This window comes from Protopterus annectens, chromosome 1.part0 (genome assembly GCF_019279795.1).
Source record: "Protopterus annectens isolate FY-2018-M chromosome 1.part0, PAN1.0, whole genome shotgun sequence".
Taxonomy (NCBI): Eukaryota; Metazoa; Chordata; order Ceratodontiformes; family Protopteridae; genus Protopterus; species Protopterus annectens.
The window spans coordinates 1,210,917,523-1,210,943,419 of record NC_056725.1 but is presented as its reverse complement, the minus strand read 5'-3'; the positions used below and the strand labels follow the sequence as shown (position 1 = coordinate 1,210,943,419).

The window sequence follows — 25,897 nt, the reverse complement described above, 5'->3', positions numbered from 1 at the left end:
TATTGTTAGTTCTGAAAACAAATGCAAAATGCTCTGATTCTCTCTCTCTCTCTGTTCTTAAATTGGTAACACAGTAACACTGACTCATTTCAGATTATATCATTATTGTCTGTTTCCCAGGCTAACAGAAACTCAGAGTGTAACAGCCCTTTTGATCTTGCAGCTGGTCGGGAAGCCAGAACATTAAAAGACATTATACATGTAAATTCTAGCCATTAACTCTGGTCTCAAAACAGTAGGAAGAATTCCTTCATTCAGACATCTTGGCTCCGAGTTTTGAGATCAAACAATTATACAACGCCTGACTTATCAGCTTTCCTCCAGCAAAGTGCAATGTGGTTACATTTTTGAAGTTTAACATTTACCATAATTTTCTTATATTTAAGAGAACAAGCATGTGGCTTACATTAATATTTACAAATTACAGAATTATCTACAAAATCCGATAATTCTGTCTAGCCAGGCTGGCAGCCTTTACATATCACCCCCCACCCCACCCCGCAGAACTCGAGCTAGTTTTTCAAGTGACCCTTGTTAAATGTTGCTTGAGAGGATTAGGTCTATCTGAGTATACATTACCCCATTCCCTGTCTTGAGAGCCCATCTGCGTTGGCATTGCTAATCCCACTGCGGTGCTGCACTGACATGTCATATGCTTGCAACCCTAGGCTCCATCTTAGAAACTTGGCATTTTCTTGGTTGGCTCTGTGTAACCATGTTAGGGGGTTGGGATCTGTCACTACAGTGAATTTTCACCATACAAATAAGGCTGACATTTCTGCAGTGCTCACACTATGGCTAGACATTCCTTTTCTACAGCTGCATAGCATTTCTCCCTTGGTTGGAGGCTACGACTGAGATAAACCACTGGGTGCTCTTCTCCCTCTGAAGAAATCTGGCTAAGTACAGCCCCCACCCCATGGTTTGAAGAATCCACCTGCACAACAAATTCTTTACTGTAATCTGGACTGGCTAACACGGGGGGTCCTCCCAAAGCTTCTTTTAACCTTCAGGAAAGCCTGCTCACATGGTGGGGTCCACACTACCTTATCTGGCCTGTTTTTCCCCTTCAGCTGTGTGAGGAGAGCAGCTATGGTACTGTAACTGGGGATGAACTTTCTGTAGTACCCTGCTGTCCCTAAGAATGCCCTCACCTGCTTTTTGGTAACAGGTGCAAGCCATGCCTGAATGGCTTCCACTTTCGCAGGTTCTGGCCTGATCTTATTACTCCTCACTATGTCCCAGGTAGGAGACCTCTGCCATACCCACCTGACATTTGCTGGGCTTAATGGTCAACCCTGCCCTCTATAGTCTGCCCAGCACCTCCCTGACATGTTGAAGATGCTCTTGCCAGGAATGGCTGCAGATGGCAATATCATATAGGTAAGCAAGGGCAAATCTTCCTACTAGGATATGATCTACCAGCCTCTGGAAAGTCGATGGGACACTTTCCATCCCAAAGGGCATCTTTGTGAAGTCATACAGGCCAAAAGGAGTCACAAAAGCTGACTTCTCTCTAGCACTGGGAGTCAAGGACACCTGCCAGTAACCTTGGTAAGATCAATGGTTGTAAGATACTTAGCCCCACCCAGTTTCTCTAGGGTCTTATCTGTCCTAGGCATATGGGGTAAGCATCTGACTCTGTGTGACTGTAATTTCCTTTAGTCCACACAGAACCTGGTGCTGCCATCCTTCTTTGGCACCAGCACCACTGGGAAGGTCCAGGAGCTGTTGGACTCTTGAATTACCCCTAGATCCAACATTTCCTGTATCTCCTCCCTCAGAGTCTGACTTTCTCAGGCACCCTATAAAAGGGGCCTGCCTAATAGGCCTTTTGGGTCCTGTATCCACCTGGTGCAGCACCAGGTGGGTGACCCTGGTTTTCCAGTGAACATGTCCACCACAAACTCCTGTAACACTGCTCAGATTTCTCGAACCTGGGTAGGAGATAGCTGCTGGGACATTGCTACCCTTTCCACTGAGGTGTCAGTCCGAGCCTCACTGAGGTGATCAGTCACCAGATCTCCCTCAGACTACTCCTGCAAGCCACTGCAAATACTCAGCACAAGGCCCTCCCTATCATGGTAAGGTTTCATCATGTTAACATGGTACAATTTGTGCCCCTGCCTCCTGCCTAGCAGTTCCACCATGTAGTTAACATCACATACCTTTCTTACCACATTGTAGGGTCCCTCCCAAGCTGCTTGCAGCTTGTTGTGTCTGACAGGAATGAGAACCATTACCTGATGCCCTACAGCATACTCTGTAGCTCCAGCATTCCTGTCATACCATACCTTTTTCTGTTGTTGGACTTCTGACAGGTTCTCCTGGACCAAGCCCATGAGTTCCCTGAGCCTTGTCCTGAGCTGTAGGACATATGCCGCAACAGACTCCTGGCGAGATTCACACTCACCTTCCCACTCATCACAAATTAAATCTAGAGGTCCCCTCACCCTATACCCATACAGCAAATCAAAGGGTGAAAAACCTGCAGATTCCTGGGGAATGTCTCTGTAAGCAAACAGATGGGGCAAATATTTGTCCCACTCCCTCTTAAACTGGTCTGCAAATGCCTGTAGCATGGACTTGATTGTAGAGTTTAACCTCTCAACCAGATCATTAGTCTGGGGATGGTAGGGGTGGTCTTCATGTCTGACATGAAATTGGCACCTCTGTCAGTCAGTATTTCTTTTGGGGAAACCTACCCTGCTGAAAATCTCAGCATTTGCCACCTTTTCTGCCGCAGTGGAGGACAAAGCCACTGCCTCAGGGTATCTTGTAGTATAATCTACAACACTAGGATATACATTTTCCCTGTGGAACTTGGGATACTCAGAGGCCCCAAAATATCCATAGCTACCCCCTGAAATGCCTCCTCAATCACAGGCAAAGGCATCAAAGGAGCTCTCACCTTGTCTCCTGCCTTGCCTACCTTTTGGCATTGCTCACAAGTCTTGCAGTACCCGGTTACATCTCTGGAAATTCCAGGCCAGTAGAAGTTCTGCATAATACGTCTCTTTATATGTTTATGCCCATATGACCTACAAAGAGAATATCATGGGCTGTGGTTAGAAGTGTCAGATGGTAGGCTGTAGGCACTACCAACTGCTGTGTTCTCTCACATTCTAGCCCTCCCTCAGGGGTCTACTCTCTATAGAGTAACCCTTTGTCCCAGTATACAGATTCCCTCTTCCCTTGAGAATCAGGTGCCTCACTAGCTACCTCTCTCAGGCCTTGCAATGTAGGGTCTCAGAGCTGAGCCTGTCTCTATTCTCTCTTTGTAACCCTCCCTAGCTCCCTTTCCACAGGAAGTCTGGTATCCTCTTGACAACGGTGTCTCACTGTCAGCCTGGGTACTACTACTCACCTCTACCTTTGCAGTCACTCTGTCCAAGGGAACATCACTACCCACAAGCAGCTGTGGCTCACTTTCAGTCTCACTGCTACAGCATAGCTTCCTCCCTGAAGTAACCACCTCACCAGTCCTGACTGCAAGTATGCGATCTGCCTGGGTCTCCTCCCAGGCTAATAGACCCACATGCTTGTCTCGAAGCCTGACTGCGTGTAACTACATTAACACACAGTACTGCCTCCTCAAAATCCTTCCCTATCAGGACATCTGCAGGATGGTAGTTCAGTACCCTTGTTGTCTCAAGACAACCTACTATTGGCATTTTGTCTTTCCCACTTACTGGCTCTTTCACCTTTTGTTCCCCACCTTGCCTCCATGGACATCTGTATGCCGCATGGCCCAACTGGTTGCATTCAAAACATGGACATGTACCTGGACTAGTACCTGGACATGTACCTGGGCTAGTAGTTTCCCCTGCTACTGGCAGATTTTGTTGGAGCAGTCTGGGCTGCCCACCATGGGTTCCTTTAGACCCATGAGCAGTACTGGGGGTTCCTTTCCTATGCAGGGATGCCCTGCTTGCTAAGTATAGGTCTCCCTTCTTCCCCAGCTCCTCTGAAGGAGCACATTGTCCATCACCTAACCAGATCCTCATGTCCTCAGGCAAAGTGCCAAGGGCTTGTTCCCTCACCAAAAGGTCTGTCAGCCCTTCAAAAGTGGTGACCTGACAACCATTCACCCACCTATGAAAATAAGTGCTCAGTTCAGCAAAATATTCACATACACTTTCATCTGCCTTTCATCTATGCTCACAAAACCTTTTCCTATAAGTTTAATATGTTAGCTTAAAAAATTCTAACAAGCAATTCTTAACAGCAGTATAATCAAAACAGTCAGCATCAGACATTTTGGACAAAATGGTTACAGTTTTACCATGGAGTAAGGGGGTCAGGAACTGCACCCAGAGCCTTTGGTCAACATCATACTGTTTACATACCCTCTCAAACATATGGATGAAACTATCAAAATTATCCCCCTTTGTAAGCTCCAGAAGAAATTTACTGACCTTTTGTGCTTCTGGGGTCAAGTCACTCCCTTCCCCATTACCTCCATGACTCTGGCGAAGAGTCGGTAAGTTCTCTGCACAAAGGTTAAGCTGTCCATTCCCTGAGTGTTGTACATCTCCACGGCCAGTCTGATCATCCTGCTGGTTGCTGTTTTCTGATGCAGCTGTGACCAAAGCTGCAATCATGTCTGCCTTAGTCAGGTTTCCCTGCACCAGTCCTTTAGCCTGGCACATCTCAGCCAACTGGCTCCTTGTCAGCTTTCCATACTCCTCTGCTGACATGCTTGCCTGCTCTCCCTGACTAAGCTCACAAAACAGATAAAACCGTTGTGATATGAACTCTGAATATTCACTGCGTGGCTGATTTAGAGTACAAAAACACATTTAGTGATCACTGTACACAAGCTACAGGAATTCACTATCCACACCACTACAAGCCAATTAGTATGTGCCAACCAATTAATATGTGGTGTGGATAGCCCACCACTGCCAAACAATTAATATGCAGCACCCGTGCACTGGCCCAGGAATCAAGGCGCCTCAGTCCTCACCACTAATACCAGTGAAGGGCGTCCACATTGGGAAGGATAACAAATACACACACAGTAAAGTACAATTTCCCTTAAGAGCACACAGAGATCAGTCAGTCTGGGGCTAGTTTCTCGCTTTCTCTCCAGATCCCCAATAAGACTCCCCACTGGCACAGCTACAGGATCCAGATCTCAGCTTAGTGGTCAAGCTAAAACCTCCAGTACCTCTGTCCAATCAGTGCTTTGTGTCCCTGCCCAAGTAACTGACTCAAACACTTTGAGATATGAGTTATATACAAACACAGCCACTCATGGGGAAGGCTGGCACAGGTTCTCCAGGTATGCCCCTTCTGCCCAGACTATACAGTAGTACCACTTGCTACCAACCACTAATATCAGCTACTAATAAGGCCATTATCAAAGGGTGTCCAATTACTGTGCAATATTATCCAAATGGTAAGTGTGACGAACGGGTTTATATCATAACATCGAAGTAGTAAAACGTTGAATGTTATAATATCGAACCCAAAACAGCGAACTCTGAAAATAGCAAAGCTGCAGAACATCAACTTCTTTCCTAGGGAAAGAATTCAGTGGGCTGTTTCTGCCTGCTCCACTATTTTCTCCACAGTGGTGCGAAGGTTACGGACTGGGTTAAGGTAAGTGTGCGAACAGACCGGGTTAAGTTGAGTGTGGGAATGAGATAGTCAGGGACGTTAGGGTTAGGAAGCTGGAAAGTAGAGTGTGTGATAGTTAGGGGCCTTAGGGTTATGGAGCGGGTAAGGTAAGTGTGTGATAGTTAGGGACCTTAGGGTTAGGGAGCGGGTAAGGTGAGTGTGCGATAGTTACGGACCTTAGGATTAGGGTTTGGGTTAAGGTAAGTGGATAGATAGTAGTGTATGTATGGTTTAGTGTAGATTTAGAAGTAGGATTTTAAGTGTATGTGCGGATTACTTTTTTTGGTGTGCTTGTGTGTGTGTGTTCCTCAGAACAGCAAATTTTTTCCCTGGGAAAAAATTCGCTGTTTTGAGCTTTCAATTATATCACATTTTAACATTCCAAGTTTGAGCTTATGGTGTTTGAGATTTTGGGATTTCGATTATGTGATATACACCCGTGACGAACAGCAAGACTTACTTCGACAGTATCAGTGTATACATGCAGTGTACTCTAGAGCTTAAATTATCTCTACATAAAGCAGCCACAGGTGAAAGGTTTACAAAATGTAATAATAAATAAGAACACAAGACAATACTTACTACACAGTGCTAGTCAAAAGTTCAGAGATCACAGAGAAATGCTTAAAATAATACAATAGAAAAGTTCTGACATCAGTACAGAAAACAGCTAGACTAGACATCCTGTGTCCTATCTACATCTAAGAGCAAACACCAGTTCTAAAATAAACTTGCATATAGATCAAGCCAGTGCTGGGTGATGTTGTCAGTTCTGAAAACAAATGTAAAATGCTCTGATTCTCTCTCTCTCTCTCTCTGTCCTTAAATTGATAACACAGTACCACTGACTCATTTCAGATTACATCATTATTCTCTGTTTCCCAGGCTAACAGAAACTGAGTGTAACAGCCCTTTTGATCTTGCAGCTGGTTAGGAAGCCAGAGCAATAAAAGACATTATACATGTAAATTCTAGCCATTAACTCTGGTCTCAAAACAATAGGAGGAATTCCTTCTTTCAGACATCTCGCCTCCGAGTTTTGAGATCAAACAGTTATACAATGCTTGACTTATCAGCTTTTCTCCAGCAGAGTACAATGTGGTTACATTTCTAAAGTTCAACATTTACCATAATTTTCTTACATTTAAGAGAAAAAGCATGTGGCTTGCATTAATATTTACAAATGACAGAATTATCTACAAATTCCTATCTAGCTAGGCTGGCAGCCTTCACACCTTCTCTTCAACCACCCCCCCTCAGACATTTCAAGCTGTTAGCCTGTTCATTATTTTCCCTTCTATCTCAGTTTTCAGCTTCTGTTTTTCCCCATTTGCCGCCATGACAACTGTCTTGTCTGTATTCAGTTTCATCTGATGTGCCTTTAGTTTTGCATTCAATTCCCCTATGTTTTGCTAGTTCCTGTTCAGAATCTGTTTGTAATGCCAAATTGTGTGAATACAGCAGCATTGATCCCCTTCTGCCTGTAGTCTGTCAGCAGTCTGAACAGCTGTGGACTCAGAGGTGAACCCTGAGGCACCCCTGCTCCCTTAAGGAACTCACTGCGAGTCCGAACACTACTCATACTTCTGTCATCTGGTCTGTGTACATAGCTTGCACTAATTCTGCCAGAGTTTCCTGGACTTCAACATTGCAGGAGTAGCCAACTAAACTTTCTTTGGACCTTGCCATATGCTTTCTTTAAGTCTAGGAATGCCCAGTTGTCCTCTTTCCTCAACTCTAACTTCTCCACTATCTGTCTCAATGCAAACATGTAGTCAGTTGTGCTGTATCTTGATCTAAAATCTGATTTTAATATCTCCCATCTTACTATCTGCTACTCTGTGTGTATTTGTCTATTAATCACCCTTTCCTGCACTGTCATGCCGTGTGGCATCTCTGTACTGACTATATTTGTGAATGCCCCCTTTGCTCCTATACACTGGCACTATAATGCTTATTCTACAGTCATCTGGGATGTGCCTTTCTCTTCATACTGCTATAATACTGCAGCCATTTCTTCCCAACCTCACTCAATATCTTGATTATATCTGCCATCACCTCATCTGAGCTGGCTGCTTTCCTTGACTTCATTGACTTCATTTTCCGTAGTACTTTTCTTACTTTTCTAGGTTGGGCTCTTCTTTCTTTCATTGTAGGCAATGTCTGTGGCAGTATGGTTTCTCTGGGGATTTCTTCATTCAGAAACTGCTGGAAATACTTTGTCTTTGATGTCCTGTAAACTGGTGAACAGGTTGTTTCTGGCATCACTTATGAAAGGTTTTTGGTGACTATCTTCTTTATCTTTCAGTCTTTGCCGTGCAGCCTGATAGTTTCTTTGTGCCATCTATTGTGTCACTTTCCAGAACCTGGTAGAGGGCTTGTGATGCTTTTGTTCTTTGCTTGTCTTTACTATTGTTACTGGTCTTGTTGACTAATGAAGCATATAACCCCTACATGAAAGGCTCATTAAACACACAGTGCTGCATGAGCTCAGATCACTGAGGCTACCTGATGCTAGCAAAATTTCCAAAATGTGTAAAAGGAGAGAGAGTTTTCACTTAATTTTCCACAGAACTTTAAAACCGGTTCTGTGACTTTGCAACTGTAACCATCCATGAATCCAGGCCAGGCAAGTAAAAAAAAAAAATAAAACATTACTTACAGAACATGCCGGATATCAAGCCCTTTAGACTCACGGATCTAATAGGCATCCTAAATTGCTCCCAATGACAAATCTAGTAGCATTGAAGGATTGATGCGTTTCTTCTGTTGCACAGACCCTTCTAACAGTGAGTTCAGAGATTTACCATGATTATTTCTTTTTGTGAAACTAGCAAACTTAGTGTGTCTCCACAATAAAAGAATTATGGCATCCAGTGTGGTAAGGGCATTTAACTACTGATAACAAAGAAATGCATACTTGGGAGCATGATATTTTGTCAAGCCCCATAATATTTGACATCTAACATCAACGCACAATTATACGTGAATATCTTTGTTTAACACTTCCACAATTGTGATAACAGTTTGTAATATGGCTACTTAGAAGCTGGTTTAGCAGTAAGGTTTGCTATTTATTGTTCCTTTATTTGTGAACTGCAGGTTCAGCTGGAGTGTTTTGTTTTCAGCAGCAGAGTGCTGCAAACAAGGAGCAGGAGTAGCTTTTCGTTTCCATATATGCATATGGGATACAGATGCAGGTGTGTATGACTTTGTGTGGCTGTACTATTAGGTTACAGTCTCCTTACACTGACAGGTAAGCTGACAGCCATCAGATAAACTGTGTCACCAGACAGGACTAGGCAGTGTTTGAGCAGTCTTTGTCCACATGATTTTTTTCAGTGTATTCAGACAGCACAATGTCACTGTGCATCGGTTTTGATGAGAATGTGAGGAAAAAGCTTGCCCTTATTCCTTTTCTAATGTTCTGAAATCAAAAGCATAATAAAACAGTAAAGCTCTCCTTCTACAGGAAATTGTTTCTGTAATGAAAGACTCATGAAAGAAACAGTAACTGTATACATAAGCTGCAGTCCACTGTCAGCAGGTAACACTACACCTTCTACATCCAATAATCAATAGGAATCCTTTTTCAGTATAGACCTAAATACCTCCATGTCAGCAGCTACGTAAGTGGATGGAGGCAAGGTCATATTCCTTTCACTTAGTCTGCAGTCCTGCAGAACACAGGATGCTTAAAATGCTCAGAATTTACCTATCGTTTTCACAGATCTGAGGTTTATGTTACATATGCAGCTGTCTCTATGATGTAATCTCAAAATGCATTCAAGCAGATCAGAGGATTAGCAGAAGAGAAAAAAAAATCTGCCAGGACTATGCATTTTTCGTTGTCTGATTGCTTTCTGCAAGTTTTGTTACTACTGCCTCTGTACTGTTACATTTAGCATTATTATGACTCTTCTGCTTGAGGAGGGAGGGCAAGTGGATAGCTACCTTCCACTGCTGTAGATAGGACTTCCAGCAGGGATGTCTGGGAGTTGTTGGCACAGAGCTTAAGGTTGTGAGCTGTAGCTCCTGTGGTACAGTTTGATTCCCTAGCCCTTGTTTGCCCACTCTGTGACTTTGAGCAAATCACTTAATCAGACATTGCTTCCACATCACCCCTAAAAAGACTGTGTGCTCATTGGGCCTACCTGGTTAACAAATAGAATTATTATTGTTGTATTTAAATGTTGGTCATATTCTAATATCTTTCATTAACACTTATCCAGCACAAATGTGGAAGTATTTCTGCTGTTATTAGCAACATTGTACCCTCATTGAGACCTAATGTTTGGCAGTGTATGCTGACTTTTTTCTTATTAAAATGAACTGTCAGTTCAACTCAGTAGTTAGTTTTATGTCATCCAGTACTACTACCATCTCACTCTCTCTTTAACAGTTCTTCAGTATAATTTTTTTATTTACATAATTTTGGGACCTCATTTGCCCAGTGACCATCATACCTCCCAACTCTTAGCTCATTTGTTTCTCCAACCCTCAGTGTCCTACGACAATGAAAGGAGCTGAGAGCTAGGGATCACAGCTATTCTCCAGCAAAGGATAACTAATATATTTTCTAATACTTCCATTGTAGTCTGGCTATTAAGAAAACATAAAAAATTGATCTCCTCTACAGACACAACTGTTATCTCAGCCCCTCCACCTGTCAAACACTTGCAAATACCTTCCTCCTCCTGTCTCACATGCATGGCACTCCCCTGTTTTACCAACCTCCAACTAGGCCTATGTTCCAAACTCGAATCCTGCTACCACAAAATTAGCAAATTTGCAACAAACTCCAAAAATTCATCTCATCACTGCCAGTCTCTACACACCCTAAAATGGCTACTCCCCAACTACCTCACATATGTGCAACTTACCACTACCGACAAGCTCATCTTCAAACCAGAAGACTGTCCATCCCTGGCCACAGCCCTAATATCCTACACACCCTCCCGCTCCCTAAGATTCGAGAGCCAAAATCTCCTACGAGTACACAAACCATCTCATCTCCCTGGCCAACTACTATTAGCCTGCACCATAGCTAAGCTATGGAACTCTCTCCCCTCTCCATTATGCAACATGTCTAACCACAACACCTGCCCTCCAAATGGAAATCCCCTTCTCATGCTCCTACATAAGCACCCCCCCAAGTCATAAGATCCTATACCCTCTCTGTGAATGTTCTAAAACTTTTTTTTTTTCGCAGGATACTCAGTAGATACATTACTACCTAATGTGCATTTTCTTTGCCAAAATTGTTTTAAATTTATATATATTGATTACCTATCCACTAGGTAACCTCCCTTTCTTTTGCAATGAATGTTACACATGAAGCCTATAGCTTACTATAATGTTTTTTATACTGAGTACTTCTGTAAGTACGTAACCTCTCTTATTACTCTACATTTTCTTTTGCAATGAATGTTGCACATGAAAGCCTGTGGCTTACTATGTTAATTTAATGTTTCTGACTCTGAATTTTGTCTATTATGTAACCTCTCACTATTAATGTAACTTCCTGTGAAACTTTTCTTCCCGGGCCTCCACTGAAAACTGGTCGCTATGATACCCAGTGGACTCTCCCAGTCAAAAAATGCAAATAAATAAATAAAATATTGCAGAAGACTAAAGCTATGATGTGTTAATGAGTTGCTTCCTGTAGTCCAAGGTTGATTCCTTCAGCTTCCACTTGCCTATTGTGTGATGTCGAGTAAGTCACTTAACCAGGCAATGATCTGGGACAATTTGGAAATTGAGTTAGGTACCTAAATAGTCTCCTGAGCTGCATGGTTAGTAATTACCCATGAACACACTGAACAGAAAGTGTGGGTCTGCTACTCTGGGTCTTGGTAAGTCTCTGCACTCTCCCATCTAGAGTGCTTGTATTTTTGGCAGGCTTGTGCCCTCATTTGCCTAGAATAGGAGCTTTTGTTACAGGACTTTCACCAGGCGGTGACCTCAAACATCAAAAAACTTTAAAGAAGTCCTCTCCTTCACAGACTGGTCTCTCAGTTTAAACCTGAAAAACCCTAACCTTACCATAGAAACTCTGACTACACTCAAATCCCTCCATGGCATATATTTTCTCTAATTTCTCAACTCTACAAACCAATACAAAATGATTGACTAACTCCTAAACTGAAGTCCCTACTACAATTTGAGATAACACGTCAGGCGTGGAAAATTACCCCTCCCTGTTAATAGGCAACAATGTAACCAATTCAGAAACCTCATAAAACAAGCAATACAATGCCACAGAAGTCAACATATAAAACATTTCATAACTTGTTAGCTAAATCATCAAAACAGTGCTGGAAAGGAACTTCCTGTTCCAGTAGCAATGTGTAAGCATGGCCTGCTTAGAGCTCCACCCTACCCAGAATTGTAAAGTTAACATTTTTGTGCTTAATCAGTGCTAAAGGCTCCATAAGCTAATAATCTGTTCTGGGCTACTGGCATTCTTGTTGCAGTAAGCAGGCATTAATCAGTGCTAAAGGCTCTAAAAGCTAATAATCTGTTCTGGGTTACTGGCATTCTTGTTGCAGTAAGCAGGCATTTTTGTATGTCCCAAGGGGGATCCAAGAGGCACAGACCTGCTCCCACACAGTTCCCACTGACAGCATGTGTAAACGTCAGTGGGACTGTGGAAAATAACGAGAGTGCTGCAAGCTCCTCTTCTACAGTGAAGTGTGTGGCAAGAAACTGGGCATTTTAATGCTTGAATTACAGAAGAACAACAATGCACTCATTAACTGTATTACCAGGATGGAAACGAAAATCAAGGAAAAAGTTTGTTTATAGTATTTCCATAGCCACATTTGACATATTTTCTTACCTCTAAAGAGGAAGTGACCTCACTCCTTCTCTAGGCATTTACAATGAGAGTATATGGAGAGTTATACCTCCTTCCTTTCACAAATTTTTTTTCTTTCTATACAAAATTTTATGTGTTCTCTTTCTGTATTGTCTTGGAACATAAATTATCCTTCTAGCCCTGTTAAGCATTCTACAGTATTTTCTTCTATATAAAAGCTTTTTTTTTTATATATATACAGGAAACACAGGGAGAAGGGGAATTACGGTTCTAATTCATAAAGCTACACCATTTGAGTTGATACTCTGAAAGCGGATTTGCTGGCATTAAAGGTTATGTTCATGGTAAGCTTGTCACCATAATTTTACTCCACTTACCCCCTGATATACAGAAAGGAGTGGTAGCCTACTTATAGGTTCATAGGTGATTACTGGGCTGCTGGCTCAAGAGTCCTTATAAGCCTAGCCAGTTATATGAAATTTTCTAGCCCTAGAGGAAAGATGGCAATTGTCAGCAAGTCAGGGGTTGACAGTTTTTACAAACGGCCTCTGTCCATAAGGGACATGGGCACCTCCCAGGAGTGAATTTGTGATTTCCCATCCATTGGTCCAGATTGAATTTGAATGTGGTAAGGGAAGGACTCTGCTTCATGTGAATAAAAAGCCTATTCTAGAGGAGGAGCAATTTCTAGGACCCATATCTGTCTCTCCAGCATATGATCTAGTTATGTCAGAGATCAGGTTTAGATCCTTGGAGCAGGTAACCCTTGTGCAGTTTTGTGAAATTGCGAAATATTTCATCCGGGCTAAGTCAGAGATTGCCTTGTAGGTCAGGCATAGATCACCCCTCAGTAATCAGTAGGAAACTGCACTGAGGGCTTTCAATTTGTCTGCATAAGACATGTTGGTTTTTATCCTGTATTTTTTGGGCGAGAAACTGCTGAGGACACTCCAACTGTTGCAGGTGCCTGGTGAGGTACATTTATTTATTTAAAAATAAACCAAATAAAAACCAATACCACAAGCAAATGAATGGTCTTGAGCAAAAAACGATAAAATAAAATAAGCATAAAATAAAATACTTGCTCAAGATCAATGCCAGGCAGTTAATACTTGTAAGCCACAATTCCAAAACAAATGACAGTAAAGTTCTAGTCTCTTCAGACCAAATCTTTCAACGTAAAAACCACCACGATAGTAGCGGTAATTCACAACACATTAAAAATCTTTTCAGACCTCAACGAAAAAATGCTCCAGACTAGTGTCTCAAAAATCTTTCTTTAGGACGTTCGAAATTGTACCAGCTGTGTATCCCTAACATCATTATTAAATAATAATTTCAGTTGTAAATTACGTGCAAATAACTTGATATCTAAAATAGTATCCACTATATTACTTTTAGTGGAAGGTATGAATGATAGTCCTTTATTTAAGACTTCTAATTCATATTTGTCTAACGGTCTATGAGATTCCACACTGTCATTCTTTCCTACATTTTCTTCAGGGTGGGTTCTTTCAATTCCCCTCCCGGAGCTTGCCTTTTCTGCCTTCCCCTGCTCATAGAGCGACTTCTCCCTCTGTTGTATGTACTGGAAATGGGGAAAGGACTAGGATGCTCTACTAAATTATGATTACTAGATGTTGTAGTTGTCTTTCTATGAACAACCGAAATACTGTCTGGCAGTGAGTGAATGCTTGTTGATTCCAAATTATCCCTTCTATCTATTAGCACTATTAATTCCATTACTAGAATCAACATTGTCGGCCCTTACACTAGTTTTGGGCTCTGAAGTCATATCAGCCACCATGATACTTTCAGTGTTATTAGCATCAGTATTGGCATCAACATTCCTATCATTAATAAAAGCATTAGCATTAGAAACAGTTGCATTAAAAGATGCATTCCTGCTGTTCTTAATATCTCTAACTGTAATCAAAGCATGTGAATCATTATTATTATTGCTATTACTTGGTCTATTGGAATTAGTACTATACCTAGGCCAAGTGATGACCTGGCCATGTGAAAAATCATATGCATCTCTTGATAGCTTATGTTTCTTCTGTTCCAACAACCTTTTTTCAAACAGAAACACTATCTATTAAATGATCAAGTAACGGCTCAACAACACTATCTTTAAAATTATGAAACAAGTCTTTCTGTTGTTGCTGAATGAGTTCTTGTAAAACATGTTCTTCATGTCCTAAAGAAAGATTTTTCTTCATCCTAAAGAAAGTTTTTTGAGACACTAGTCTGGAGCATTTTTTCGTTGAGGTCTGAAAAGACTTTTAATGTGTTGTGAATTACCGCTACTATCGTGGTGGCTTTTACGTTGAAAGATTTGGTCTGAAGAGACTAGAACTTTACTGTCATTTGTTTTGGAATTGTGGCTTACAAGTATTAACTGCCTGGCATTGATCTTGAGCAAGTATTTTACTTTATGCACATTTATTTATTTATTTATTTATTTATATTTGTTTACCTGAACAGTCCACTGGGCTGTTAAAACTCCATTTTAAGTGGAGGCCCGGGGAGAAAAGCTCCACAGTAAAATGAACAGAGGTGAATACATACAGTGTGAATAGATTTTCAAAGTATATACAACCAAGGCAAAATAGTTAACAGTTACTTGAGTTATTGGTAAAGCAGCAATTGACAAACAGAAAAAAAATGTTAAATTTAAAAAGGTTTGCATTACATAAATCTTTCTGGCACTAGATTAATGAGGTTTTCACCTAAATGTGATCATTACATAAATATTTCTGGCACTAGGATAGTTAGGCTTTTCATCTGAGTTTGTTAGATAGCAGATATGAAAACATAATGTCATCATAAAGCAAAGAGATTTAGATTTTGAAAGGCATAGACTTGGTACAAGTGCAGTTCCAGATAGAGGATCTGGTAGTAATGTAGAGAGTATTTGAAAGAGGCATGATTCTGAGTGGTTCTAATATTTAGTGGTAGAGCATTCCAATTTTTGGATACAGAGCAAGACTAAAGAAGCTGGCCAGCTGGTAGGTTTGGTTTATGTACTTGCAGAAGGAGCTGATTCTCTGATCTGAGAGGCCTCTTTGGATGGTAGTAACTAAATATCGTACTAAGACCAGGACAATCTGATGGTTTAAAGATTATTTTGTGTGCTGCTATTGTTTCTTGCAGGTAAGAGAGTTAGTGTGGTAGTTTTAGCCAGTTCAGGAGGTGTAGAGCGGTACAGTGATGGATACAGTACTTGGCGTTAGTGGTGAATTTGGCAGTTTTATTATAACATGTCTCAAGCTTAACATTTACGAGGAGCGGAGCTTAGCAAGTAGAGGGGCCCCGAATATGAGGGAGGGTAGTAGGTAAATGGTAGCAAGGGTTTACTTTGTGGAGGGGCTAAGCAAATGTTTATACCTATAGAGGATTCCTAGCTTTAGGTGAGTCTTACTGATATTATCTTTAATATGCAAGTCAAATTTCAAGTGTTTGTCTTTACTCCTAATGGTCTTGTGTGGGTAACAACCTCGATTGTTGTATTACTTTGCAAATGTATAGTAAATTGAGCTCTGTTTAAGAGAGTTGACTTCTTGGGGGTGAATAGTATGAGCTTGGTTTTGTTTGAGTTGAGTGATGTTTTTTGTACATCCAAGTCTCTGGGGGTAAAGGCGATTTGAGTTATTTGTTTAAGGGTGGAAATGGAATCAGCAGAGCATATGATAGCTGAGTCATCTGTGTATTGAATAAGAGAGCCCAACCAGAGTGAACAATGAAAATGCTGAATAGGAGGGGTCCTAATATAGAGCCTTGGGGGGACCCCTGTAGAGGTATTAAGGAGAGAGAGAGTGTTGCCATTTAACAGCTTGTCTGTCTGCTAGGTAACTTGTGAACCAGCTGAGTGAAGGAGGGGAGAGGCTGATGTGAGAGAGTTGGGTTAGAAGAAGAGGGTAAGAGATGGTATTGAATGCTTTTGAAAGGTCAAGAAATGGGGAGGACACAATTTTACCTGTGTCCCAGGCTCTATGTCCATAAAAGATATGAGGGCAGTAGAAGTACTATGGCTTGGTCTGAATCCATGTGTTGGACATAGGATACGGTTATGAAGTAGAAAGCTTAGAAGTTGAATATGTATACATTTTTCTAAGATCTTTGAGACAGGAGAGAGAATGGCAATAGGTTGGAAGTTTGAAATATCAGTAATGTTGCCACCTTTATGAAGAGGAAGAATGAATGCTTTTTTTTCCAGATTTTAGGGATATAGGATTCTTGGATGGATCTGTTGAGAAGTGTGCTTAAGGGATAGGCAATAGCAACTGCTGCAAGTTTTAGATACTCTGTGTAGGTTTTCAGGAGTGTTAGAGCAAGGTTTGAATTTATGAAGTAGTTTTTTAAAGTAATGTTTGGAATGGGATTCAAAATGAAAATGGGTGTGGAGTGGGAAGTAGCTTTGTGAGGATAATGGGAGGGTGTAGTAGAAGGGGAGTAAGAGGATAGTTTTTGATTGTGTCCTAGGGCTTGATTTGCAGTGTCTTTGGGGAAATTTTAGCAATAATGCATGCTACAGTGTTAAATTGAGAATTAGAGTGGCTATTTCTTGAGGTGTTTTGTCAGGATTTGGACATGGGTTGCTCTTTGAACCTGGATTTAGCAGTAATGTAATGGAATTCCAGAATTTTGGGGGGGTTCCGCTTATGGCTTGTCTGTAGTTTATATTATTCTTTTTTGGCTTTGACTAGAATTTATACTTGGTTGCAAAGTTATCTAAATTGTAATAGATCTGGAGGGTTTTTCTTTATAAGCCATAGGTTCAAACTTTGTCCCTGGCTTACACAAGTTCCTTGGTAAGCTTAGTCAGCCATGGGGCATGGTTTATTTTGATTATCTTTAGGCGGAGGGGTGCTAAGCTATTTAGTGTTTCTAGAAATGTTGTGTTGAAAATCAGCTGCCTCATCTAGAGGGAGAGTTTTTAGCATGGATCAGTTAATATGTCTTGGTGTACTGATGAAGGTCAGTGGTTTAAAGTTAGGTTCCTTATTTGTTTATAGTGATGTTGATTTTGAGAGGAGGGAGCAGTTTGGTGAATAAAGGCAGGGAGGGGGTCACTGAGGGTCAAGTCAAAGTAAACTTTATTCCAGCACCACTATGTAAACCAACAAAATAAAGACACTCTGTGCTCCTCACGGTTTCCAACAGTTCACTCCATATATCAGTTCAATTAAATCCACAGACTGCGTGTATTATCAAAGGCCCATTCACAAGTGAAGATTAAAAACGCACTGATGAAGTTTCAAACTATTGAGATGAAAGTGCTTATTGGAGGTATATATTTTTATGACTTTTGCTCATTAAAGTGCATTTGCAATAGCATAAGAAATCAGGCTAACTGTACCTGTTATTGAAGCAATTTGCCATAGTGATTACTATAGATGATACTTCACAGCAAATGGCATATTGATCTGAGTTTTTGCTGTCATGCATGGCATTCAAGTTCAGCAGCCTTATGGAGAGAGGGAAGAAGCTCCTGTTTAGTCTAGATATTTTGCAGTGTAAACTGCGATACCACCTGCCTGAGGAAGGGCAGAAGTACATGCCATGGGCAGGGTGAGTAGGATCATTGATTATCTTCTTAGCCCTTCCCACACACTGAGTCTCATGCAGATCGTCCATGGATGGGAGGGAGGAACCAATGGCTTTTTCCCCTGTGCTCACTACCCTTAGGTGTGCCTTGTGATCAGATGCTTTGCAGTTACCATACCAAGCTATGATATTTGAGAGGATGCTTCTGATGGTCCCCCTGTAGAAGGTTTTGAAGCTGGACTGAGACAGGTTTGCTTTCCTCAGTTTCTGTAGGAAGTGCAGACGTTGTTGTGCCTTCACTGTATGGCTAATATGAGTTGACCAGGATAGGTAAAATGAGATGTGCACCCCCCCCCCCAGGATCTTGGTGTTTTTGACTTTTTCCACTGCCACCCCCTTAATTTCCAGAGGTTGATGTATTTCCTGAGTCTTCCTAAAGTCCACTATTAATTCTTTCATCTTGCTTACATTTAAGGCCAGATTGTTGCTGTCGCACCAGCCTATCAGATGCTCCACTTCATCCCTGTAGGCTGTTTCCTCACCATTTCTGTCAAGACCTGTGACAATGGTATCATCCATTAACTTGATTTTGTTGGATTCATACTTGGCCATCCAGTTGTGTGCCAACAACGTGAACAGCAGAGAACGCAGGATGCAGCCCTGAGGGACACCCATGCTCAGTGTAATACTGATTGAACTATTTCCCACACATACTTTTGGGGGTCTGTTGATAAGAAAGTCCATTATCCAGTTACATGCAGGGGTGTTGATGTCCAGCTGGATCAGTGTCAATGCTTCTGGGGGGTGAAGGTGTTAAAGGATGTCTGGGAGTGTACCAGCTGAGGATATTTTACTGGGATCAGTCACCAGAATCCTGTCTAAAATGGAGCCACTGTGCTAATTGTTCCTTTTAGGTAAATTGATAAGCTGAGTAAAATTGAATAAATTAATATTTGAAGATGGGAAGTTGGGAGTAGAGGTTTTGCCAATTGATATTTACATCACCCGGGATGATAGTTTAATTTCTAATATTGTTGAAAATCCCACCAAGGATCTCTACCAGTAGGGGTATGTTGTTGCCAAATGGTATGTAAAGGACTATGATATGCATTTTTTTACTGTTATGCATTTTTAGGAAAGAAATGAGAATATTGGCATTAGAAATTTGTGGGGTAGTGTTTATATAGGGAATTATATTTTAGGTGTTAGGGTAGAGCAGTGCAACACCACCACCTTTTTGTAGGGCCTGTCAGATGTTATTGTTGCAAAGCCTGGAGGGAGAAATTTGGAGTCTGTAATAAAAGGTTTTAGCCAGGTCTTGGTAGCCGCAATAATATCTGGTTGATTGTGGGCAGTCCATGTGTGAAAGTCAGAAATTTTACTACAGACGCTTTGGATGTTTACAGTGACCATTGTGACACTGCCAGCCCAGCTATCTGGAATTTTGTAAATAATCAGATGTCACTTGGGAATATTAATGCGATTCATATACATGATATCTGTATAGTAAACTACTGGTGCAGAAGTGTGTGTTGAACTGTATGTTATGTACTAAGCTTCAAGAATGTAACCACAGTGTACCCTACTGGAATGTTTTACGATTGTGTTTATCTCTCAATTTCACTGAAGAAGACAGGATGTCTAGAGCTAGAAGTTTCTTTCTATTGTCTTGAAACAGAAAAAATTACTAGATTTAAAATGTAATGTTTTTATTGCTCTGTGACTTCCTAGCAGCTGCACATCTGAGATATGTATTTTTCACACAGAGGTGCTAAATTCTATGTATCTGTTTAGCCTGGGAACTAAAGGCAGGTGACAAGAGTGATGTCATCCAGCTGACCCAGCAGTAATGTTTTGATATTAATTTGGGAACTCTCTCAGAGACTGTGCATTTTGTATTTGTCTTTGGACCTGGAAACATCCTCTCATCAGCACTTGCCTTGCTAATAGTAAATAGTCAGGGTACAGTAATCTCTCTTAGATATAGATAGGAATATAGTAAAGATTAGTCTAGATGTTTTCTGTATTTATTTGAGACTGTTCTGCAATGTTTTAAAATATTTCCTGTGATTCTGAACTCTGTAGTCACTGTGTTGCGTTGAGTATTGTTTTGTTCTTTTATTAGTTATTAAATATATTTAAACCTTTTAATTGTGGCTGGTTTGTTTAGAGATATTTAAGCTCTTAGTGTACTTGCATATGTATTTGGTGACACTGTACAGGCCACTCCTAAATAGCCTTGGCCTTGGTCACACTTACCATTTGGATAATAGTAACATTGCACAGTAGATTTGGTCACCCTTTGTAAAGGCCTTACAGTAGCTGATATAAAGCTGGTTGGTGGCAGTGATAACAACCTTTTAGTCTGGCAGAAGGGGGCATACCTAGTAAACCTGTGCCAGCCTTTCCCAGGAAAGTGGTTGTATATAAATCAAATCTCAGTGTGTGTGTGTCAGCTACTTGGGCAGGGACATGAAGCACTGGTTAGACAGAGAGGGTGCTGGAGATTTTGGCTTGACTGCTCAACAGATCTTAACCATATAGCTGTGCCTTTGGGGAGTCTTGTTGGGGATCTGGAGAGAGAGGGAGAAACCAGCCCCAGACTGACTGTGATCTCTGTGTGCTCTTAAGGGAAATTGTGCTTTACTGTGTGTGTATCTGTCATCCTGCCAATGTGTATGTCCCTCACCTGTACTAGTGTCGAGGGCTGAGGCTCCTTGATTACTGGGCCAGTGCAGGGGCATCACATAAGAAAGACAGTATGATTATGCTTGGTTGATACATGCTAGAAGGAATTCTAGAAGGAGTAGGTTTACTGTTAAGTAGCAGAAGAAAGTGTATGAAGCTAGTGTAGTCTGAGGGGAAGGTAAGGAGAAGTAAAGAGTGGAAAAATTAGGAAGCATAGGGTAGAATGGGGAAAAGGAGAAGGTTAGGTAGAGTGAAAAGTGATTAATGTTATGTGAGAAGGACAGGGAGAATGGGATAGGTATATAGTAAGGAGGTAGGGAGTAGGTGAGTTTGTAGTAGATGGAGCTATAATGCAGTAAGTGAGAAATATTTAAGTAGGGAGGAGTACAGGTAGAGATTAGGTAGTAGACTAGTGGGTGGAAATCACAGTGGGAAGTATATGAAGGAAGGACATGGATTGAATGTGGCTAGGCAGGTAAGGCTATGGATGGGTGATTGGTTGGTGTAACAGTGTGGGTGGAGTAATAAGACTATAAGTGTAAGGTTAGTGGGGTGGGTGGGAAATGGGGGTAGGGTTGGGGAGCTGAGCCGCAAGGACTGAACAGAGTAAGGTTGACTCACTGAACTGGTGAATGCAGTAGAAGGAACAAAAACAATCAATAAACCAGAATGAAAAGGTGAGTATGTTCTCTTCTTGTAGAGAAAAAAACTGAGCAGAACATTTATGGGTAGGAATACAAACACAGTGGATATAAAAGGTTTACACACCCCTGTTAAAATGCCAGGTTTTTCTCATATAAAAAAGAGACCACAATAAATCACTTCAAAACTTTTCCCACCTTTAATGTGACCTATAACCTGTATAATTCAATTGAAAAACAAATCTGTTTGGGAAAAATATAAAAAAAATAAAAAATGTACAATAAGCTGGTTGCATAAGTGTGCACACCCTTAAACTAATACTTTGTTGAAGCACCTTTTGATTTAATTACAGCATTCAGTCTTGAGTAGGATTCTATCAGTGTGGCACATCTTGACTTGGCAATATTTGCCCACTCTTTGCAAAAGTGCTCCATATCTGTCAGATTGAGGGCATCTCTTGTGCACAGCCCTCTTCAGTCACCCCCACAGATTTTCTATTGGATTTAGGTCTGGGCTCTGGCTGGGCCATTCCAAAACTTTAGTTTTCTTCTGGTGAAGCCATTCTTTTGTTGATTTGGATGTATGCTTGGGGTCATTGTCATGTTGAAAGTTGAAATTCCTCTTTATCTTTCTAGCAGATGGCTGAAGGTTTTGGGCCAGATGTGACTGGTATTTAGAACTGTTCATAATTCCCTCCACCTTGCCTAAAGCCCCAGTTCCAGCTGAAGAAAAGCAACCCCAAAGCATGATACTGCCACCACCATGCTTCACCATGAGGATGGTTTTCTTCTGTTGATCCGAAGTGTTTTTGCGCCAAATGTACCTTTTGGAATTGTGACCAAAAGTTCAACCTTGGTCTCATCAGAGCAGAACACATTTTCCCACATGCTTTTGGGAGACTTGATGTATTATTTTTCAAATTTTAGCCGGGCCTGGGTGTTTTCTGTGTAAATAAAGGCTTCTGTCTTGCAACCCTACCCCAGAGCCCAGACATATGGAGAATATGGGAGATTGTTGTCACATGTAGTACACAATCAGTACTTGCAAGAAATTCCTGTAGCTCCTTCAGTGTTGCTCTTGGCAGCCTCCCTGAGCAGTTTTCGTCTGGTCTTTTCATCAATTTTGGAGGGATGTCCAACTCTTTGCAATGTCACTGTTGTCCCATATATTCTCCACTTTTTCATGACTGTCTTCACTGTGTTCCATGGTATATCCAATGCTGTAGAAATTTTTTTGTACCCTTCAACTGACTGATCCCTTTGATGCTTTGTAAGCTCTCTGGGAACCATGGCTTTTGTTGTAGCAGGCAACTGAGTAAATGTCAGGAAAATCCTACTAGGACAGCTGAACTTTATTTGGGGTTAATCAGAGTCTCTTTAATTGATGGCAGGTGTGTACCCAAGAAGACTGAATGTTGTAATTTTTTTAAAAAAGGTGCTTCAACAAAGTATTAGTTTAAGGATGTGAACACTTTTATGCAACCAGCTTATTGTATGTTTTTTTTTTCCCCCTAACAGATTTGTTTGTTTTTTAGTTAAATTGTACAGGTTATATGTAGCATTAAAGGTGAGAAGTTTTGAAATGATTTATTGTGGTCTAATTTTTTTATATCACAAACAACTGGCATTTTAACAGGATTGTATACATTTTATATCCACTATATCATTAAATGGATAAAAATTAAACAACAAAAATACTATAAGGTAGTCTGGGGTGTACTGCCTGAATTTGCGAGTTGCAGTAAAACGTGGTAACAAAGAAATAAGAAAAAAATACACAGAAGTCCTAACTGAGAATGATTTACTGGGAAAAGCAGCCATGGTCTTAAGGAGAAAGGGTGGAGATCCTTGGGTGGAGTGCTTGCCACACACCTGGCAACTTATTAAATGCTCTCTGTAAATACAAGATAGGCAGCAACACTTTAATTAGAGCTAGAAACATAAAAATACTTCTGTACTTGTTTCTTCTTTCTAAATCAAATGTGTCCAGAGCAAACCACAGGGAGTATTTCATGCCTTCAGACCACAAGTTAAAAAGCAGTGTGCAATTTTCTTATAGCAGGGCTGGAGTTGCTGCATTGCTTCTAAATATGGATCTGGTGTCTTGGTTGATTGAGATGGAGTAAATGTAGTTGGGAGGCTTTTCACAGGTGTTTCCAATGGCTATCAGGCTAAGAAAGCAAAAAGAGAGACAACAAGTAACTACAGAAGGGTTTAACAGAGTATAGGGTCGGACACAGGCTAAAAAAGCACCATTATAGAGAGAGTGAAAATGGAGAGGGAGGAGTGAGAAAGGTATTGGTAAAGTTAGAGGACGTTAGTAGGAGTAAGAGTGGAGCAGCGGTAACAAGGTAGTGGTGAGGTGCACAGACAGCGAACAGGATAGTACAAGCAGACCACATACTTTTTTTGTTCATCACAATGAATTAAATACTTGAAAGTAAAATCACAGCAATATGAAATATCAGATTAGTAGTAGGTAAAAACTGTTACTACAGTGAATGAAGCATAGTAGAATGCTAGGCTAAGACTATGCACCGTAACTGTACATGAGCTATATGCCACCAGATGGATAGCCAAAGGATGTATTTTACTCGATTATTAGTCTGAGGGCTGAGTACAGTAGTGCTGTGACATCCATAGATCTGCATGCCATGCCCTTACTTATAAGCTGAACCACATAGAAGGATTTCCTCATCACCATGGATACATGGTGGACAAAGTTCAGATTACTATCTATTTGAATACCCAGATCTCTAGCCACTGGGCCCACTTGGCAGGGTGCTATGAATGTTGTAATTTACAAGTGCATTTGGCTTCCCAAAGGATGTTATGCCCTTCACATTTATTTTGAGGCAATGGCTTTGCCACCAATTATTAGTCTGCATCAGTCTTTTCTGTAGGATATTAGCATTGTTTGGGGAGTCAGTGATTGCCCCCAACTTACACTCATCAGCAAACTTGGTCAGCCAAAGGCCATCTACATTTGCCTTAATGTCTAAGAAGTATATCCCAAACAGGAGGGGGCCCAGCACTGAGCCTTTTGGTACTCCACTGGTGACTGGCCTCTTGCTGGATGCAGATTCCCCCATTCTAATAACATGCTCCCTATCAGTGAGCCTTTAGGCTATCCATCATGTGACATTGAGGTGTATGCCCAATTTTTGGGGCATTGTGTCAAATGCCTTGGCCAAGTCTAGGTAGGTAGTATGCACTGACATGCCATCATCCACGGCCTTGGTGACCTCCTCAAAGACGTCCACTAGATTGAGCAGGCAGGACCTGCCATTGACAAAGCCAAACTGGGTTGAGTCTAGAGTATGGAGATTTCTTATGTCATTAATCATGTCTATGACTATCCTTTCAATAGCCTTGCATATGAGGCCAGTCAGACAGGGTTGTTAGTTTCCTGGGTCCGTTGACTGTTCCCCCCCCCCTAGTGCAGAGGGAAAACTATCACTGTAGTCCACCCTACTGGGACAAAGCCTGTCTGGAGACTATGGTTAAATAGAAATCTGAGTGGGTCTGCTAGGTCATGTTTCAAGCTATTTAATAATCACCCAGAGATTCCATCAGGGCCTATTGATCTCCATATTTCTAGCTTTGGAGAGTGCAGTGGCAACCTCTTCTTTTGTGATAACAGGCAAAGGAATAGTAGGGGGTATTTCATGGGGAGTGACCAGAGGTGACGAGTGGGTGAAATCTAAGCTGAATTTATCGGCCAACAAGTTTACTATTTCTTCAGGCTGAGTATAGGCAGTGCCATCTACAGTCAACTCGGCACATTGCTGAGTGCTTCCCTTAAGATTTTGGACATAACTAAAACAATGCTTTGTAGTTATCCTTTGCTTTAGAGGCTAATTTACTCCTGTATTTAGCTTTTGAAGACTTGACTAGTTCCCTGATTTGTCTGGTGAGACTGAGGGATTTTTTTCACTGTTGTACTCCCTCCCTCTTACTTCTAGGCAGGAATTTCTTCCTTATGTTATATAGTCTATTTATGCCAGGGGGGTCCACCAGGGTGACTTGTTTTTCCGGATAGACCTGGGTTTATTTTGGTCAGGTACTTCTGTTTGTATGCAGTTGTTTAAGTAATTGTGAAGGGCATTCATGTGTACTTCTGCATAGGCCTCTGTGTTTTCAGGGTTAGGAGGAGCTTTAAAATTACCTATGCTGCCACTTAATAGAAAGTAGTTTGCCTTGGAAAAAAATATTTAGGTTTTAGGGGTTCTACCATTACATTTACTTCAAAGGAGATCAATTTATGATATGATCTTACCAAGCAGGACATTACACTTGGGGGGGTGCAATGCTCCCTCATGTTTGTGAGTACTTTGTCAAGGATATTTGAACCCCTAGTGGGAGTGCAGACCAGCTGTTCTAGAGCATTTGCACTGACAATGTCCAGGAATCTCTGAACCTGCACGTTAGTGGAAGTGTATGTTTCCCAGTTTATGAAGGGGTAGTTAAAATCACGCACGAGTAGTGCATTGGACTAAATGCTAATTGATTCTAGTAACATCAGGTGCATGGAGTAGTTTTTATGGTTCATGGTTGGAGAACTGTAGCTAGC

General features: G+C 41.2%; 1 protein-coding gene across 1 annotated transcript in view; it reads right to left on the bottom strand.

Moving 5' to 3' along the window:
• Positions 1-25,897, bottom strand: part of GAL3ST1 (galactose-3-O-sulfotransferase 1) — a 988,179-nt gene that overhangs the window by 939,665 nt on the left and 22,617 nt on the right. The gene's annotated exons all lie outside the window — the stretch shown is intronic.